The sequence below is a fragment of the Rhipicephalus sanguineus genome, chromosome 9 (genome assembly GCF_013339695.2).
Source record: "Rhipicephalus sanguineus isolate Rsan-2018 chromosome 9, BIME_Rsan_1.4, whole genome shotgun sequence".
In the NCBI taxonomy this organism is placed as follows: domain Eukaryota; kingdom Metazoa; phylum Arthropoda; class Arachnida; order Ixodida; family Ixodidae; genus Rhipicephalus; species Rhipicephalus sanguineus.
This window is the reverse complement of record NC_051184.2, coordinates 76758846-76778476: the sequence shown is the minus strand read 5'-3', so window position 1 is coordinate 76778476 and position 19631 is coordinate 76758846. Positions and strand designations below refer to the sequence as shown.

The 19631-nt window shown below is 45.0% G+C and overlaps 1 long non-coding RNA gene across 1 annotated transcript; it reads right to left on the bottom strand.

Annotated features, from left to right (window-relative positions):
• Positions 1–2109: 2109 nt before the first annotated feature.
• On the bottom strand, positions 2110–19393 carry LOC119404179 (uncharacterized). Its single transcript, XR_005186205.2, has 3 exons — positions 19228–19393; positions 7879–8033; positions 2110–2196 (listed from the first exon to the last, which is right to left on the bottom strand). It is a non-coding gene; the product is annotated as an uncharacterized LOC119404179 (long non-coding RNA).
• Positions 19394–19631: the final 238 nt, after the last annotated feature.

Below are 19631 nucleotides of genomic sequence, written 5' to 3'. Positions count from 1 at the left end.
TATCGAGATATGCGTCACCTGATAGTCACTGAGCGTAATAGGAATCGTGGCAGAAATATGGCTTTAGCGTGTTCACATGGCCGTCGTGAGCGAAATTTGATTTTGATTTATTTTATTGATTCATCACAATACATGTGATCGGAGGCGAAGGGAAAAGCCATTTGAATGGCTTGAGGGAGCCCTTCGCCCCCGTACAAAGACAGCAGCTCAGTTACAAGCATGTTCTTGACACTGTTAACACAAACATTTGTAATGAATCATGTTCAGCAAAATATGAATGGAAACGAACCACCAAAATATACATCGATTGTTAGTTACCCGTTACAGAACGTCCTGCATTTTCATACATCCTGTTTAGATCTGCGTGATGGACCAACACAACACTTCATCACTACTATAGTATTGCATTAGTGACAGTTTAAGTGTTTATTTATATAAAGTCAAACAATTTTAGACGAAGGGCTTTAGTTAAGAAAAAATCATACAATTCAGACAATTTTACATCGCGAATATCAATTTGTTTATTCCTGTAATCATTTAATAAACGCGGAAGCTTATTACGAGCCATTTGCCGACCGTAACCAGTTCGACAATGCGGGACATCCCATGTCCCGGTTGTTCGTATATTATATGATGGTTCTTTCGGACGCAACTTTACTAATCACATGAAAAGAGAATCCTGGTGCTCGCAATGTATTCGATATTCACGGAGCAATCTGTACACGTATATATCTTCTGTTTTTATTATTTTGAATCTTCTAAATAGCTCTTCAGAAGGATGCACATTTGGTACATTTGCAATTATTCTCAAAAAACTTTTTTGCATAAGTAATAGCCGCAAGAGGTTCGATTCAGTAGCAGTCCCCCAAACTAAATGGGAGTAGTTTAAATACGACGCGAAAAGGGCATTATAAATCAACAATTTCACTGGTTTAGGGATTAGATAGCGGTTTCGACTCACAATACCAGTTATCGCACCTAACTTTTGTAATACTGCATTTACGTGCTCATCCCACTGCAGTGATTTTGAGAAATGCACACCAAGTACCTTAATAGATTCAACCAACTCTATCTCTGAGCCGCGATAAACAAGGTTGTCTTTTGCAGAAACCCGCCTGCCAATGGAATGAAAAACCACGGCCTTCGTCTTTTTTGTATTTATTTTTAACTGGTTGTTGGCTGCCCATGTGCTTAATTCTTCTAACACGAGGTTAGCTTTGTGAAAAAGATAGTCATCTGATGGAGACGAAATAAATATGCTGGTGTCGTCAGCGTAAATTACAAATTTGACATCCGAAGTATGTACAAATTAAAAATCAAAGGTCCGAGAATGCTGCCCTGCGGCACTCCTGAGATTATTTTCTTTCTCTCTGATACCGTTTCGTTCATGGAGACACACTGACGTTTTTCTGAAAGGTAGCTTTTTAATAGCGTTAGGGGAAGCCCACGAATGCCATAGTGATCGAGTTTATGAAACAAAATTTCATGATTTATGTAGTCAAAGGCTTGCGTAAAATAGACAAAATACCGAGGACAAATTGTTTTTCGTCAAATTTGTCTAGTATGTACTCCTTCTGGTCGAGAAGAGCAAGTTCTGTTGAGCGGTGTTTTAAAAATCCATACTGACATTTCGTTATGACGTACTTGTTACAAAAGGGGTATAGTCGATTATAAATGATTTTCTCGAGACCTTTAGAAAATATCGGCAATATTGATACCGGTCTATAATTAGAAACGTCTGTTTTATCTCCTTTCTTATATAACGCCACTACACGAGCAACTTGCATTTTGGATGGGAAAACGCCCGTTGAAATACACAAGTTAAATATAAATAAAATGCGCAACGTGGGCTTGGTGAAGGAAATTGATGTTAGTAGCGCCATTGTGTGCACAGCTTCGTATTGAAACGCGACAGTGGGAGTGCGTGGCCGCTGGTACAAGGAGCGTCGCCCGCGAGCGCCGTTAGGAGCAAGCTGTTGTATTGTCGTATAAAGCGAGGACGTGAGCATTCTTGTAGCCTAATTACTACCATTGCGAGAGAGCTGTTATACAATTATGCATTAGCGGTATTTCAACATTGTAATCCAGAAGACGTCACACAAGATGAACTTACGTGGGTGGAGCTTGTAGATTACTGCGTTATCTCTCTTGTGCAATCCGGTTCTTAAAGTAACGAACAGACTCTTCGATTCTTCCCTGTTGGTAAATAACGTACAGAAAACAACGCCTCAGCAAAGAAGGTAAAAGTTGCAAGTATAATAGCATGGCCAAGCAACTTGCTAGATTTTTGTGTGACTCTACGACTTCATAATTTTTCTACAGTTAGCGTTGTTATAGCTCCGTAAGCAACTGAATGATTCATGCTAGTAGGGTTGGGATTATTACCTTTGTGTACTGAGGAAGCGTTATATCTGTTCTTTCATTTGTTGTGTATTTATTCGTTGCATACTACCGGCCTACTTTGGAGGCCTTAAGCTGGACTGAAGGCGTAAATACACAGCACATCACAAGCTCCAAACCTATAGAAGGGGAGCTTTGAAGAGAAGCCTAATGTCACGAGACCCGCATTCAAGCGGCATGTCGGGAGCTACGTTTATAGCATACGTGCTTACAGTTCGAGAATTGTCGATTAGACTGTCGTTTTATTCTCAGGCAACGAGAGGTACAGCCGCGGCACGTCGCATGCACCTCCGGTGATGGGGACCATTGTCTCACTACCAAGAAAGGGCAAGACTAACGTCCCCAAGGCGAAGGGAGCCTGTTCAAGGAGAAACTGAGGAAACTCTATGGTATTTTTGCCAAGGCACACGAGCCCTGCGAGGCAATGGCCATGGGTACTTGATTCCCACCTGGAAGCGGCAAGCGTTCGTGATGAGCAGAACAAACCTCCCCCTCCCGCCCTACCCCCCTTCCCTAAGAATGCCGGAATTCTAGAGATTAACCGCAGGAACGAAGAGAACAGTTAATGTTCAAGATAGGCCGCTATCACGCGGAAGCAAGACACAGTCTCTTCTTTGTCATCAAAGTTATTCTGCTAGGCTTTCCCTTAACGCGAAATCACACGAAAAGGGCCTTTGTAGGGATGAGTCAACGGATGCTTGATAGGGTCAGGTCGCAGAAAGACGGGGTGGCTGTGTCCATTATCGGAAAACTAACCACATGCTGTGCGCAGGCGATACAGGTGGGTGTGGGTCGAAGCTAGTCGAGCCAGAAATGCGGCCTTTGGAAGTGCTGTAAAGCCGCAGCAGAATGCCTTGCTGGGTGCCGATATACTCGCCTCGAACGCGGACTGATAATCCACCGAGTATCTACGCTGCACTGACTAGAATGCCATCCTTGACTGTTGTTCGCATTCATTGTTACACGAGACAGCTTTTAGATGCGAAGCATCTTATGGCGGAGCTCAAATGGTGCGCGGTGTGACCGCCCTTACTGCGCATGCGCAAGCCCTCTCCACACACCTCCTCTACACTACCATTTCTCCCTCTCCACTCTCCTTCCTCTCTCCAATCCTCTACCATCTCTCTCTCCACTTTCCCTCTCCCCTTTCCCCTCTCCACTCCCTCTCCTCGTTTAGATAAAAGGCTCGCGTTAGGTCGTACACACGCTCACTGCGCCAGCTGCGCCGGTGTCATGAGTTCCAACGTCAACGTCAGCGCCAGTTGCAGTAATACCTTAACGTCTGCCGAGATCGCGGAGCAGCGGAAGGCTCGACGAGCCGAAGCGCAACGTAAACGTTGGCAAGCGGACCCCGGGCTCCGGGCTAGGGAAGCCCAGCGCAAACGGCAACGTAGGCGGGAAACTCCTACAGATGAAACGCGGGCTCGACATGCCGAAACGCAACGGCCAGCGTCGGCAAGCAAACCCCGCCATACGCAACGCCGACGTCGAAGCCAAGCGTCAGCGTCGAGCCAACGCGTCGGCTGTGGACAGACGACGCGAGTCCAACGCCCGTGCAGAACGCCTCGCTAGACAAATTCAACGACCGGGCTTCGACGGTACCGACGCCCGGTTCCAGCGCACGAAGGGGCGAGTAGCCGGCTGCGATCTGTCCGAATCGACAATACCAGCCCGCGCGTCGTATGTTCTCTGTGTGAGCGAAAGCTTGCGAAGCCTGCAGACAGGCCCAGCTCAAGCAGAGATGAAACGCGCCGGCCGGCTCTGTCAGGCGAAGGAGCATGAAAGGTGCCCGAGGGGGGGGGGGGTTGCGTCGCTCGGGCAACAACTGCTAACTTTGGTCAAAAGGGCGTTGTGACGCAACGTTACGAACAAGAAAAAAGAAGGGGCAGAAAGAGCGCCAGCCCTTGTACGTGCTAGGTTACCACCGCTTACGTCTCGCTGAAGCGACAGATTGCACGAAAACCGCTTCGCTCCCTGGAGCGGCCGTATTCCCTTACGCCCGCGTTTTGTAGAGTTACGCCAAATGGGATCATATTGTTCAGCCGCTTGCCTGACTTCATATAACTTACCCATTTGTTGTTATCGCATTTACTACCTCGCCCTTGTGGCGAAACTGCGACATTCTTTTTTCGGAAATGCTGTAGGTGGACGCCCTGAAGAAGATGCGGAAGGCGATGTTGCATAACCTGTAGGTGTGTTGCCAAATTTGCATTGACAAGGTCCGGCGAGGCCCTCAAGGCCCATACTGAGCGTGTACCCGCGACACTTGTACAGGCGGCGAGGTGGCGAAAGCTCTTGGAGTTCGAAGGAGGTCGATATACTCTACGTATGTCGCGGATAGCTCGTGTATAGTCTGTACGAATGATGAGGCGAGAGTGGTTGAAGTAAAGCGTTGACGACTGCTACATTTTGTTAATAGGGCCTCTGTACTTTATGCTTTATTTGCTTGTGCCGATGATTTTAAGTCCGCAAACCTCTATTTGCCTTGTGGAAGTTGCTGCAGGCACTCTCTTTGTATCTGAGTCCTGATACCTCGTTCATGAATTGCGTCTTATCAGTTAATGGCAATCCTAGTCCTCTCACTCCTCGTTGTTTGATTTTAAATGCGAAGCATTTCTTAGCGAACTTCTGCGACTTTGAGCGTATTATCCTCTCTATCTATCTATCTATCTATTATCTATTCTATCTATCTATCTATCTATCTATCTATCTATCTATCTATCTATCTATCTACTATCTATCTATCTATCTATCTATCTATCTATCTATCTATCTATCTATCTATCTATCTACTTCTATCTATCTATCTATCTATCTATCTATCTTCTATCTATCTATCTATCTATCTATCTATCTATCTATCTATCTATCTATCTATCTATCTATCTATCTATCTATCTATCTATCTATCTATCTAGCCGCCTACGATTTTGTGCTCTCCTGACCGTTTCGTTAATCGTATATATACCAAAATTGGTGTGTCATAACATGGCCTTATTAGGAACATAAATGACAGGTCATATCATGAAAATCATGACACGCATGTCATGAACAGCATGATTTACATTCCACGGCCTTTGGGCTCCCTGGCCGTTCCGTTAATCGGATGTATACCAAATTGGTGTGTCATAACATGGCCTTATCACAAACATAAATGACAGGTCATATCATGAAAATCATGACACGCATGTCATGAACAGCATGATTTACATTCCACGGCCTTAGGGCTCCCTGGCCGTTCCGTTAATCGGATGTATACCAAAATTGGTGTGTCATAACATGGCCTTATCACAAACATAAATGACAGGTCATATCATGAAAATCGTGACACGCATGTCATGAACAGCATGATTTACATTCCACGGCCTTTGGGCTCCCTGGCCGTTCCGTTAATCGGATGTATACCAAAATTGGTGTGTCATAACATGGCCTTATCACGAACATAAATGACAGGTCATATCATGAAAATCATGACACGCATGTCATGAACAGCATGATTTACATTCCACGGCCTTTGGGCCCTTGCGGCCGTTCCGTTAATTTCATATATACCAAAATAGGTACGGCGTGACAAGAGTTCATGACGAACATAATGACAGGTCCTAACATGCAAATCATAACGCGCATGTCATGTGCAGCATGATTTACATGACATGGTCTCGGGGCGTTCGCGGCCGTTTAAATGAAGGGATACATACAAAAACTGGTATGACGAGACATTTCTGTATGGCGAACATAACTGACACGTAGTAACATGAAAATCATGATATGCATGTCATGTATGACATGATTTACATGCCATGCTCATGGCGCAGTCGCCGCCGTTTCGCTAGATTGAGATACACCAAAATTGGCATTGTGCGATGTGACTTTATGAAGAACATTAATAACAGGTGGTAGCATGAAAACCATGACATCCATGACATGTATGTCATGATTTACATGACACGCTCGTGGTGCATTCGCATCCGTTTCGCTCGCGTGATATACACCAAAATTGGTGTTACGCGACACGACTGTATGACGAACGTAAGTGAGACGTGGTAACATGATAATCATGACATCCAAGTCATGTACGACCTGATTTACATACCACGCTCATGATGCGCTAGCGGCCGTTTCACTAGATTGATATACACCAAAATTGGTATTGCGCGATGTGACTATATGAAGAACATGAATAACAGTTTGTGAGATGAAAACCATGACATGCATGTCATGTATGTCATGATTGAATTGCCACGCTCATGATGCATTCGCAGCCACTTCGCTAGCTTGATGTAACCAAAATTGGTATTGCGCGAAGCGACTGTATGGCGAACGTAAATGAGAGGTGGTAACATGGAAATCATGACATGCAGGTTATGTATGTCATGATTTACATGCCGCGCTCATGGTGCATTTCTGGCCGTTTCACTAGACTTATATGCACCAAAATTGGTATTGCGATAGGTGACTGTATGAAGAACATGAATAACAGGTGGTAACATGAAAACCATGACATGCATGCCACGCTCATGGTGCATTCGCGGCCGTTTCGATAGCTTGATATACACCAAAACTGGTATTGCGCGATGCGACTGTATGATGAACAATAGTGACAGGTGGTAACATGGATGGATGGATGGATGAACAACTTTATTTTAGTCCTTCGGTGCGCGCGATTAGCGTGCAGCGGGCCGCTCCCACGTCGGGACAGAGAGAGGTGGTAACATGAAAAACCATAATATGCATATCATGTATGGCATGATTTACATGCTCTACTCATGGTGCACTCGCGGCCATTTCGCTCCTTTGATATACGCCAAAATTGGTATTGCGCGATGTGACTGTATGACGAACATAAATGAGAGGTCTTAACATGCGAATCATGTTATGCATGTCATGTACGGTATGATTTACATGTCACTGTCATGGTGCGCTTCCGGCCGTTTTGTTAACGTGATATATACCATAATTGGTATGGCATGCCACGAGTGCGTGATGAACATAAGCGACAGGTCATGCATTTATATACCAGAATATGCGCTTCATTGGCATGGTGTACACTAGATTGTATGGTGGACTAGATGCCATGGCATGAATGATTACATTTCCCTCAAAGACAAACAAGGCGATGTATGCAGCTGTTTGCTGGCTGCTTCGCATTACATCGATTCCCACAGCGCGTGGGATCTGCCGAATTTTTTTCTTGTTTTTGTTACTTTGCCTAGCTTTTTTTTCTTTCGGGCTACGAGGCAGCACCTAGGTTGATCGATACGTGGTGAATCAAAAAGTTGCAACTGAAGCATCGCACGATATTAAGCATTTAGATGGCACAGAAGGAAGCGTGATTCGATGGATCAGTGTTAGTGGTGTAGAATTTAATTACCCCCGCGAAAAATGTGTCCGTTTGGTTTTATTTGCATTCTAACAATGCTCTGAAGCGTGGTTTTATTTTTATAGAAATTCAAGATTGCCAAGGGACAAATCACTTACGGTGGACCGCCGATTCCTCCCAAGTGAGTTCGCAGAGCGACTACAATCTTGTCATGGCTGAGAGCTGCCGTCTTTATCGCCGAGTGGCAGCGATTAGGGGTGGTGATATTGTAGTTCCGGGAAACGATGTACATTCTCTCTCTTATGCTGGTCATCTGAAACACGGCCGCAAGTAACGATGTCACCTTTAGATACCGATAACACTTCATGCCGATCTCCTTAATAAGACTATGTTAGTCTTAATTGCGTCGTTATACAGAGGGTAATGATGGCGACCACTATTCAACTGCAGTGATTCAACCTTATGTATTTGCCGCGGTCCAACAGAACACCTGGCCAAACCCTGATACAAAAGAATAATTGCCGACTATACCTTGAAGCAGCGCGAAGAAGACGAGAACGTGCTGTTTAGTTGTATAGCCAAAAAGCTGTTTCATCATCATCAGCTTGTCTACGCCCACTGCAGGGCAAAGGCCTCTCCCATGTTCCGCCAATCAACCCGGTCCTGTGCTTTCTGCTGCCACGTTATACCTACAAACTTCTTAATCTCATCTACCCACCTAATTTTCTGTCTCCCCCTCACGCGTTTACCATCTCTTGGAATCCAGTCAGTTACCCTTAACGACCACCGGTTATCCTGCCGACGTGCTACGTGCCCGGCCCATATCCATTTCTTTTTCTTGATTTCAACTATGATGTCCTTAACCCCCGTCTGTTCCCTGACCCACTCTGCTCTCTTCCTGTCTCTTAAGGTTACACCTATCATTTTCCTTTCCATCGCTCGCTGCGTCGTCCTCAATTTAAGTTGAACCCTCTTTGTAAGTCTCCAGGTTTCTGCTCCGTAGGTAAGTACCGGTAAGATGCAGCTGTTATATACCTTTCTCTTGAGGGATAGTGGTAGATTACCATTCATGATTTGAGAATGCTTGCCGAATGAGCCCCATCCCATCCTTATTCTTCTAGTTATTTCACTCTCATGGTTCGGCTCCGCGGTTACTACCTGTCCTAAGTAGACGTACTCCTTTACAACTTCCAGTGTCTCTCCACCTATCGCAAAGCGCTGTTCTCTGCCAAGATTGTTCCACATTACTTTAGTTTTATGCATATTAATTTTCAGATGCTGTTTAGCCCAAATCAAATCCTAGTTACTGTTGGTAAGGAAGAAGAACAAGCATACGCGGCTCTGAAGACAACGACGTAAACTTGTAGGGCTGTTTGGGAAGGCAAAAGCAGATCGTAGGGGAAGACTAGCATTTTTCTTTGCGTCAGAACTTGAACTGTGCTGCTTAAACGAAGTCCGTCCTACGTTTCTATGAGAGCTGGTATACAGCAGCTGCTCGAACTAAAGTTTGTGTTATGTAGGGCAAGGTACAGCAATTTTTGGACAAGCAAACCTATGGAAGCGACAAGATTATCACTTATATAAACTCAATGGCCTATGGAAGATGTAGAAAGCACAGTTTCCGCCTCCATCGACTGTTCAAACTAGATGTCACGCATAGAATATTGATTTAAGAAAAATGAAGTCGGTTTGAGAGCCTAGGCAGCACACTTAAGGAAGCTGCTCGGGACACTACTTATCAGTTTACATTTAAATACAAATTTTTATGGATATGGATTGGAATTGTAGCGGTTGCGAGTAGTCCGTGGTCACACCGAATGACGGCACAGGCGCACTCAATCTATGTGCACATTCGTCCGCGGCTCGCGAATAACGCCATTGCAGCGTAATTCCTTCAAGTGCATTGCTGTTCACCACGGTGTGAGCGAAATGGAAACAGCAGAAGATTCGTGCAGTAGGGGTGCCATTTAGGGATTCGCGTTCACTGCAAATAATCTAAGGAATGTGTGAACCTCAGGAAACTTCCTGATACACAACGTGCTTTCTAGAGAAGGACTTCAAGCGCCTTGGCAAGTGATTCTCATCGCCTGGACCTGACAGCGTTACCTACGTGGCCCTGATGGACCTGACAACTGTAGCGCTGAGAAAATAATTACCCGACATTCTTGTAAATGTCCCAATTCTAGCGAGCCCAGATAAAAACATTCAGAACGCATACGAGCACACCAAAGAACCTAAGAGCTACCCTGCCAGGACAGAGATTTGTATGGGTTATCAACACTACTACAAAACATGGATCCGATATTACACACAAGAAGGAGGAAAGCTAGAGTGGATTACATAGACAGAACAACAGAGTACTTAAACATGGAAGATTCACGGATGCTTCACCATACTGGGCCAACGCAAAGAAAATGGTGGCGGTTGTTGTAAACAGAAAAGGTAAAGTCCCAGCCTGTGCTGCGGTTTCTAGAGCCACCATTATTGAAGCAGAATTGCCTTAGTTATAAGAGAAGGCATAGAGAGCATCGGTCCACATACAATAATCACAGAGTCTCAGGCCGCATGCAGGAACTATCAGAAGGGAAAATCGGCGCGAAGGCACACCGGATACTTACCGAAACCAGCAGAGAACTGAACATTGGCTATATCCAAACAATAACTACGATCCGGGACACGAGAATGTTACTGGGAACTTCTGTGTAGATGAGGCGGCTCGAGGTTTCACCAATTGCCGAGCGGCCGAGGGCAACATTGTGGAGGACTCGACACCCATCGAACCCAGTTACAAAGCGATCTAGGAATATTACAGAGAATTGAAAAGACTCTACCCAGCACCGAATAAGGAGCATTCAGCCGTGGATTCTGCGACGTTACGTATGCTCCAAACCGACACATATAGAAACATGCATAGATTACGTATATGCTACCCGACAGCATACAAATACACATCCCCGTGGTGTGGGAGCACACAGACGCGCTACCACATCACATGGGAGTGTACGGCTCACACCGAAGAGCAAGAAGAGAACAACAGGAGATTCACGTGGGAGGCACTGCGGTCGAGCGCTGCCCTCAGGCTGGTCCGGAGGGCCAATAGGATGGCAAGCGCCAGCGATGCCTTGGAATAGCGGCCCGACCACACGATATTGCCCTGTTTTAGTGACAACGAAGTCTTTTGCGCAAATAATGTTTTGTTCGTCTTCTTCAGATGCGTTTTGAAGACTCCACAATTGACGTTTTTGGAGGACAGAGCCCTGGGACTGAGGCTGAGGCCGTCCTCAGGGTAGAAGGCGTTGAACTTTATTGCGCTTCTTACGGACAAGTTGTCGTAGGCAGAAATTTAAGCAATTTTCCTTTACTTTGCTTCTTTGTTCTTTCTCCTTTTATTTATGGAATTGTACCGGCTCCTTCTGCTATATTTTATTACCTCTGCCTGCTTTTCCCGGGACGGAACAGCAGCTGGTTTAGGAAGCGGCTAACCTCCTTGCTCTTTCCTTCCTCTTTTCCTTGTGCTAGAACAACGCCATGTAAGCGCCGGCCAGTGCCGCTATGTATAGACGCTTCTTGGACGCCGTCGCGAATTGAACAGCTGAAGAACGTTGTATAACGAGGCTGCGCGAACCGTTGCATCCTCTCAATTGTGCGGGAGATAGAGTGGTTTCTCTGTAACGTGCCACGTTCACTGTATGAAATGAAGACGTCCTTGACCGACATGTTCAGAACAGACAGAAACGCTAGCTGGGACGATTGTCACTTTGAGGAGTTACATCAACACGTATTGTACTATTGCTCTTGATGTAATGATTCGGAAAGAAAAAAACTCTGGACTTCATATGCTTGTGATGACGACAGACCATTGTCAGAAGTCGTTTTGAAGTACCGACCTCGCAAGCTGTCGCAGCACGAAGCTAATAATGCATTATTGCTGTTCCTAAAGGCGACTGACCTACATGACGCGAGGTATTCATAAGCTCGTCGTCACTAGGCCTTTGTTTCCACTGCAATCACAGCAATGGCGTTTGCGACGTGCGTAGTCGTTTTACCTTCGTTAATTGTACTTGTGCAAACTAATGCCGTTACTTTTTGAGAACAGCATTAATGAGCGATTCTGGCCCAGCTGTGTTTGAATGCGCAAATATTTGACATCAGTAGTAGTAGTAGTAGTAGTAATAGTAGTAGTAGTAGTAGTAGTAGTAGTAGTAGTAGTAGTAGTAGTAAGTAGCAGTAAGTAGTAGTAGTAGTAGTAGTAGTAGTAGTAAGTAGCAGTAAGTAGTAGTAGTAGTACCAGTAGTAGTAGCAGTAGTAGTAGTAGTAATAGTAGTAGCAGTAGTAGTAGTAGTAGTATTTGTTGTTGTTGTAACATTGGCATGTTTCGACATGTAGAAGATCATGTACTCGCCAAATGCCGTGGGACACATCACCGCCATTTTTCAGTGTTTCTAATAGCCTTGCTTAGAACTGTCTTGCATATTTTTGTCGAAATACGTGACCTAATTGTCTTGATATGTGTCTGCACGTAACTTTCTTCAATTGTATTATTAGGGTATCAAATGCCTCATGCAACACAAGTGGGACTGTCCGGCGTCAGCGACAACACATGGTAACAACAATCTAAACTCGCGGGAAATAAAAGCTACATCAATGAACCAATTGTAAATACGTAGATATGTTAAATACAACATAAGAAAAACCCAGTAAGGATGGTACCGAAAGATAAAGAAAAACGACGATATATACAGGGTGTTTTTTAGACAATAGCCATTTTTAATATAAATCCTACGACAGTGAGTCTTCTGTCCTTTTCGCACACAAACTCTAAGTCGAGGCGGAAATACTTCGCCCGCAGGCTAAAATGACATAGACACGAATAATTAATACAAAGTTGTAAATGAACTTTTTAGTTATTGAGTTGAGGGCCGCTTTTTTATATTGAATAGTTGTAGTGCATGACAATTTACGTCAAACCAGTTTTTTTAGAAATCACAAAAGTTGCACGCAATCTGAAAAAAATGTGGCGATTTGGAGCGTGACTGCGCTCGGCGGGCAGGAAGCGGGACGACTCTGTTACGCCAGACTTTACACTGAAGCGAGTTTTACTTTCACAACATTTCTATCAAAAGTCTTTGTTGTGTAAATAAAAAAAAACATCTTGTATAGAGCGGACAAGATAGTGGGAATCTGAATTAGGTGGATATACAAAGTTCCATACTTCGCCCGGTCTCGCGAGGCTTGCGAGACCTCTGGAAAGCCGTGCAAAACCTCACGAGTCCTTGAGGTCCCGTAAAGACTAGCGCAACTCTCGTGGACACGAGATTCAACATGAATTCAAAAAGCTTTTGTTATGTGACATTCATTCTTCTGTGTAACTGGTTTTTGCGACTTGTCATTCTCTCCTCAAACTGTTGTTTTATTTTGTCTCTTTTTATGCTATTTGCACTTATAGTTTAGTTTATATTACCGATGACACATAGTTGATGATAACATCGCCTTTTCGTTGTATCTGTATCTCATTATTATTGAATTTTGTAATCTTACTATTTTTGCTACTGTCGTTGTTAATCAAATATTAATGTTAATATTGCATAGGAGGTCCCATTTCAGTTTACACTACGGGACCTCCTTCTGTATATCCTTATCTTGTACATTGTGTTATGAATGAATAAAATTTGATTGATTGATTTGAGCCGAATTAAGGCATTTGCCTTAACTTAAGTAGTACCAACAGGAGTAAGGTGCCTGACACCGGCAGCCTGTCTCAGCCCCCTTATCTCTTTTCGAACAATGTTCATTGCTTTAGGCAGATAAGTACCTATAACTAGCAAGAAATAATTTACTAAGTAGTCAACTGACTAAAAAAATACGTGTTAATAAATCAAGCAACTTGAGTAACGTCGTAGCGCACAAGGCGATTAGTGTCCGATAAGCTTGAAATTGGACGTCGCCTCCTTGGGACGACAAAAATCAATGAATAATAATGGCTAAGCTCCCACTAAGTCGCGCATGGCTTGAAACAATGTAGCAGGGCGATTCTGAAATCTAATCTTGTTGCTTCTAGGTTGTTGCTAGGCTTTAGCTACGTGATGCTAGGTTGTTTTTCGGTTGCTTCTGAGCGCAGAAAGGTTCGAGGTAAACCACAGACAGTCAGAGACACGACATGGTTGTCCGAAACTCCATAGACAGAAACTTGCGCTGAAACCGAGCGTTCGCACTTTCGATCGATCTACGGGCACGTCGTCGTTCGCGCAGGGCTTCCATCGCTCCGGCGCCTTCTCGGCGGAACGGCATAGGCGGAGTTGCCTATGTCGTTCCCTGGAATTCTCTCGTACGTGCCACTGAAGCAGTCCGCACAGGTGCTTTACCGAAGCCGAAAGCGTGTGGCGGCGGTGTTTATCCCTGGGTTAATATCGGCGTTTTATTAAAGCCTTGCTCGATGACTGGTTACGCCTGTTTTGAAATCTTAATTGGGGTTGGCCGCCCGTCTGTTGCCTTCATTTTTAGTAGGACGAGCAATAGCTAGAGGGATTTTCCCAATTTATGTGGCTCACACCTGTTAATGATAACGATAGTTTTTAACACGAAAGTGTTTTATGCCGGGGTCCACCAGTGCTCCACTGACGCATTTCCGTCACGGATATGACGTTGTAAAATATAAAGACTAACACATGGCAAAGAAAAAACTAGAAGAGAAAGTTCCGTCACCTGGAATCGAACTTACGACCGCTCGATCCCAAGCGCGCAGCGCGAAACGACTCCGCCACAAGACGGCACGTTCTTCGTCGTACTAACGGTGTGATATTTATATACACCATTTGTCAGTGGCGGTACTCAGAGATCAGGGTACATCAGCGTGTTTTCGTTATCACTAGCGAGATGGCGTGAAGGGCTCAAAGAGCGCGCTTTAAATGTCGTCGCCCCCGGCGTTGAGATGAGCGTGTGCCTCTACAGGGCGTGGTCGTTCCTGCGCGCGCGCTTATCTTGTACGTCTTGCGCTCTCACCGCAAGTTTGCGCTCAAGTTACAGAGAGCACGATGGTCATTTCGCTCACTGCAGCGGTCGCTTTTGCGAAAGGAGCGCGCTGCTCACAAACAAGTAAGTTACGACTGTGACAGTTCGCGCTCATCCTGTGTATACTTGTGCGTTCGTTCCGTGCGTCCTCATTTGTATTTGACCAGCGCGCTTTAACTGTCGAGCTGTGACAGTTGTTAGTTCGCGCTCATCTTGTGTATGTTCGTTCCGTGCGTCCTTTCTGCTTGAGCAGCGCATTGCAAGTTTCGAGCTGCTTGCCGTTCTTCGCGTGACATTACAACTTGTTGCTATAGCATTCATTCCTTCGCCCTTGGGGCGAAACTATGCACAACAAAGGCTCAACTACGTCTGTGAAGACGCGCTTTACTTTCGTGTTATACCGATTCCTATGACAGAGGGATCAACCATGTTTATCGCGATCTAAGCGCAAACACTTAGGTGCGCATCGAGTCGACAGAAAAGTGTCCCGATCGAAACGCTATACTATGTGCAGCTGCTGTGCCGCGGTTACGCAACACCTGCTAAGCGAGCGCGAAATGTTGGCGCTATTGTTATGCTAGTCTCAAGAAGTCTTTCACTACAGGGCATTGTATCTGGAATTTCGTTCTGGTGCTTGCTTGACAGCGAAATATTTTGAAACAATAGGCTGAAAATAGGTACTGCATGTTATGAAAAAAGCTCATGCGAAATGAAAATGATAAAAGTTCAGTCTGTATATTCCTTACAACATATGGGCCGCTGCAGGTGGCCCTTCGCGTTACTTGGGCAATCATCGTAGGTAGGTGGTTGCTCAAATACATTTTATTTCAGTGAGACAGTTTGTTTTCACTACGTTTTTTTCCCCTTCATTGCGGGTCACTTAGTGTGATTGCGATAGCCGCCAAAACAACTTGCGGAGGTAACATCAACCTCAACCTCAGCACAGCAAGCCATTCAATACAGAACAGGAGAGAACTTGTAGATTGAACGCTGCTCCGTCGGCAGCTGCTGCGTTTTCTTGTACCTATTTAATATATGTTTGGAAGCATTGAAGTTCAGTTTTCTTATTTCCAAATGACACTTGTAGATGCAGGGGAAGTCATACAGAAAGAGGCCCCACAGTTGGCAACTGTAGCAGGACCTGATGTTATTGGCTGCGAAATATATTAAGTAAAAAAGATGGCGAAAAAGAACAAAAGAAACTTGGAGCACGCTCTAGCTTCTCCTTCAGGAGTAGGACGCTATAGCGCAATCGGGCCCTGTTTGCATCGCTTTCTCAATAGCTAGCCTGGCTTCGCTTCTCGGAGGACACTTCAACCGTGCCTCAAGGTAAGAAACATCTGTGCGTCTGTAAACTGGCCCTTTTAAACTATGCGAGAGTGCCGACTGCAAGTACAGCTGAGAAGCGCCCGCTACGACCTAATTCTTCCTTTTGCGAGTTTGCGAGGTACCCACTATACATGCGTAAGGCGGCAACACGCGCGCAGCTGCGTAGCTGCACACGTTGTTGATGCTGTTTTTGATAATGATAATTATTATGCCTGTGTGCTTTGTAATTGGTGGGCCTTTAATCCAGCAACTAGTTGCGTAATTCGCATGTTTTGACGCCTGGTGTGATTTTAATCTTCTGACACGCGATATTACATTTGTTAGATATATTCGTCGCGCGACATAACACTGATACAGCGTTTTTTAGGAGCAATTTACAGCACTGGTGTGGCCCTGTGGTAAAACACCTTCTTGCCACGCAGAAGACCTGGGCTCGATTCCCAATTAGCCGAATATTTTTTACGGCGAAAGCTGTTATGAGATCATTTCACCGGCCGTTTTTGGCGCCTTAGTTGTCCGCCGCCGGTGTCCGTAGCCAGTATCGCTCGAAATAAGAAAAAAAAAACGAAATAAGAAAAAAATTCCAGGATGGAACGAGGTTCGATCCTGGGCCCTCTGCGTGGGAGCCCAATATTCAACCTCTGAGCCATGCCGGTGCTTGAAACTGCTTTGCAAAAAGGCCCTATACAGGCTTCATGTCGGTAAGGAACCACATTAGCATATCTAATATAGTGTGGTAGAAGAGTAAAATAAGCACAAAGCGTCGCACAACGCGAATTCTGTAACCAGGCGTCACACAATGCGAATTGCGCAACGAGTTGGTTGTTGAATGCTTCCAACCCATTACAAAGGGCTCTGCCATAATTCTTCGTCGTCATCAGGCGCAGCATCAACAAAGTGCGCATAATGCCTTAGATGCGTTTAGCAGGTACCACGGTTCTCCGTAAAATGACAAAAAATGTCACAGTGCCTGCTGCCCTACTTCTAAAAAATTACAATGATTTATAGCGTAGTGGGTTCCTCGCAAGTGCACTTGTATTGGTTGCCAAGAAAGCCAATAAGCGCATGATCCATTTCCTCGGGGTCTCAGTAAAATTACAATGATTTATAGCATAGTGGGTTCCTCGCAAGTGCACTTGTATTTGGTTGCCAAGGAAGCCCAAAAGCGCATGATCCATTTCCTCGGGGTCTTAGTAAAGTTCTTCGCCCCCCCCCGTCTCTCTCCCACGTCAACGTATGTTATACAGCATGATGGGAGAGGGAAATAGCGACCGGGCGTCACCCAATGCAAATTGCATAACTGGTGGGCCGTTTAAAACTTCCAACCCATTACAAAGGGCTGAACCATAATTCTTCATCGTCACCAGTCGTCGCGTCAACAAAGTGCACATAATGCCTTAGAGACGTGTAGCTGGTGCCTCGCTTCTCCGCAGAATGACGAATAATGGCTTAGTAGGTGCTTCCTAACTTCACAAAAACTGTGATTTATGGCGTAGTGGGTACCTTTCTAGTGCACTTGTATTGTAGACCCAAAATAGCTTGCAAGGGGCTCTAGAAACGCCGCTCTTCCAGCTTTCGCTGTGACTGTGCTGCGGTTTGAGCGCAGGCCTGGCGTTTTTTATTATTGCTTTGCTTGCATCCACCTCGACGCCGCAACACTTCTTTGCAGACTAATTGGCTCATACTGAAATCTAGGCTTGCTGCGCAAGCAGATAGAAGAAGAGAGACAGCATAAAGCGCAGCCTTCAAGAAAGATAGGAAAGTTTCTATCGTTCTATCCTGTCTTCATTCTTCCTTATTTCTGCCTGCGCAGCAAGTCTAGATCTATCTCAAATTTTCGCTCACGGACAACACTACTTTTTCGCTCACAACCAACGACGCCGACACCGACGCTGACACCAACACTGACACACAAATGTCTTCGAAGCAAGCTCTCTAACGCTATCGCGTTAATACAAAATGAATAAAATGATACAATGTTTACGCACAAAAGTACACAAGCTACGCAAGAATGAGATGAACATCAGCAAACAAGGATGACGCATGGATGACGACATGCACGACATGCTTACACAATATGGAAAATACGCACACGCGATGTTAGTTCCACAAAATATGAATGCAGTCTTATTTCGTGTCTGAAGCGCTGTTCCTTTCATTACACCCATGCATGTGGCAATTCTCTCAAGTTAAGTCGCTGTTGATTCGATATTCTTTCTTTGCACGTGAATACGTAGTCGGACTTGTTAACTCATAAGATAAATGCGCCATGAATGCTTGCCTCAGTAAAAAACGCGAAAAACGACCGTAATCTTGGGTCGCTAAGCACCCCTAAGAAATGGTGCTTAAATTTTCGAAAGCTCCGAAAAAAAAAGTAGGTGACGCCGATCCTTGACTTAGACGCCCGGTACTAGCACCCACACTTCGGCATAAGTGTGCCCTAGTGTATTCTTTGAGCTGACTCTGTTTCGTCGCGCTGCCGAAGGGGACGTAGAAAAGAGCGCGTGTTTGAAATCTGCTCCGCCAGGTGACGCAACTGTCGCAGCTGCTCACAAGAAAGGCGCTTGCTCATTCAATGAACTCATTCGATTGCCATTAATGATTCTAACAATCAACTGGCCTTATCTTATATAAACCTATGCTACCATATCATATTTATGTAATATATATAACACTTAATTTGAGCCATAATCATGCATTTATTACCAGTTTTATTTTTAGAAGACTTTTTCTGTATATTCGGAAGACCGGAAGTAAGTACTCAACCGGAAGTGCTTGGAAGAAAAACAATAGTGTCATTCGGTGCTCATGCCACTAAGAGAGAGAGAGTTATCTCCCTGACCGTGTTAAAGATCTCAAGTAAGGCACCAAGCCAGGGAGAGTGCCCTAGGGCTCCCCCGCTCCTTCCCAAAATATTGATGTAGGGGGTTGTTTTAGCGAAAATGAATAAGGAAATAGGTGTTTTTCTCAAATGGTCAAGGCCTGCAGCAAGTGCCCCCCCTCCCCCCCCCCCCCTCCCACCCCGTGAATAATTCCTGGCTACGGGCCTGTCTCAAGTAGTTCATGTTTTTTGATCCATAATAAGAACAAAAAAAAAAGAAAAACGAAATGACGCGAGGGCGGAGATTAGTCAGTGAGGAGAAAAGAAAAAAAAAATATCTATTTCTTACAGCTTTGACGTTTTGCGACAAGGCAAACCGAGGATCATCCTCTATCGGTAGCTCTACGAAGCTATATGCAGCAGCCACAGAGCAGAGGGCGAGTATGAGGAACAAGGCCATGATGTCGTGCGTCCCGAGGCACAAAACCAACTGAACTGAGAATGCCCAGGAATATATTGCAGAGCATACACAAAGCCTAGCTGCAACTCCGAAAGCCAGCCTCTAGAGTTCGTTGTAATTGTGAACAATACGAGAAGCGGAGACAGTTACAAGGGGCACGTCAATTCGCTTGCAAAATGCGTTTATTCTTAGGAACGGCCGCAAACACTTCAAACGCGTAGGAGTTAACTCGAGGGCACCGCAGTCGTAAAATAAGGCGTATATGGGGCCGTATGAAAGAATGGGCATTGTTC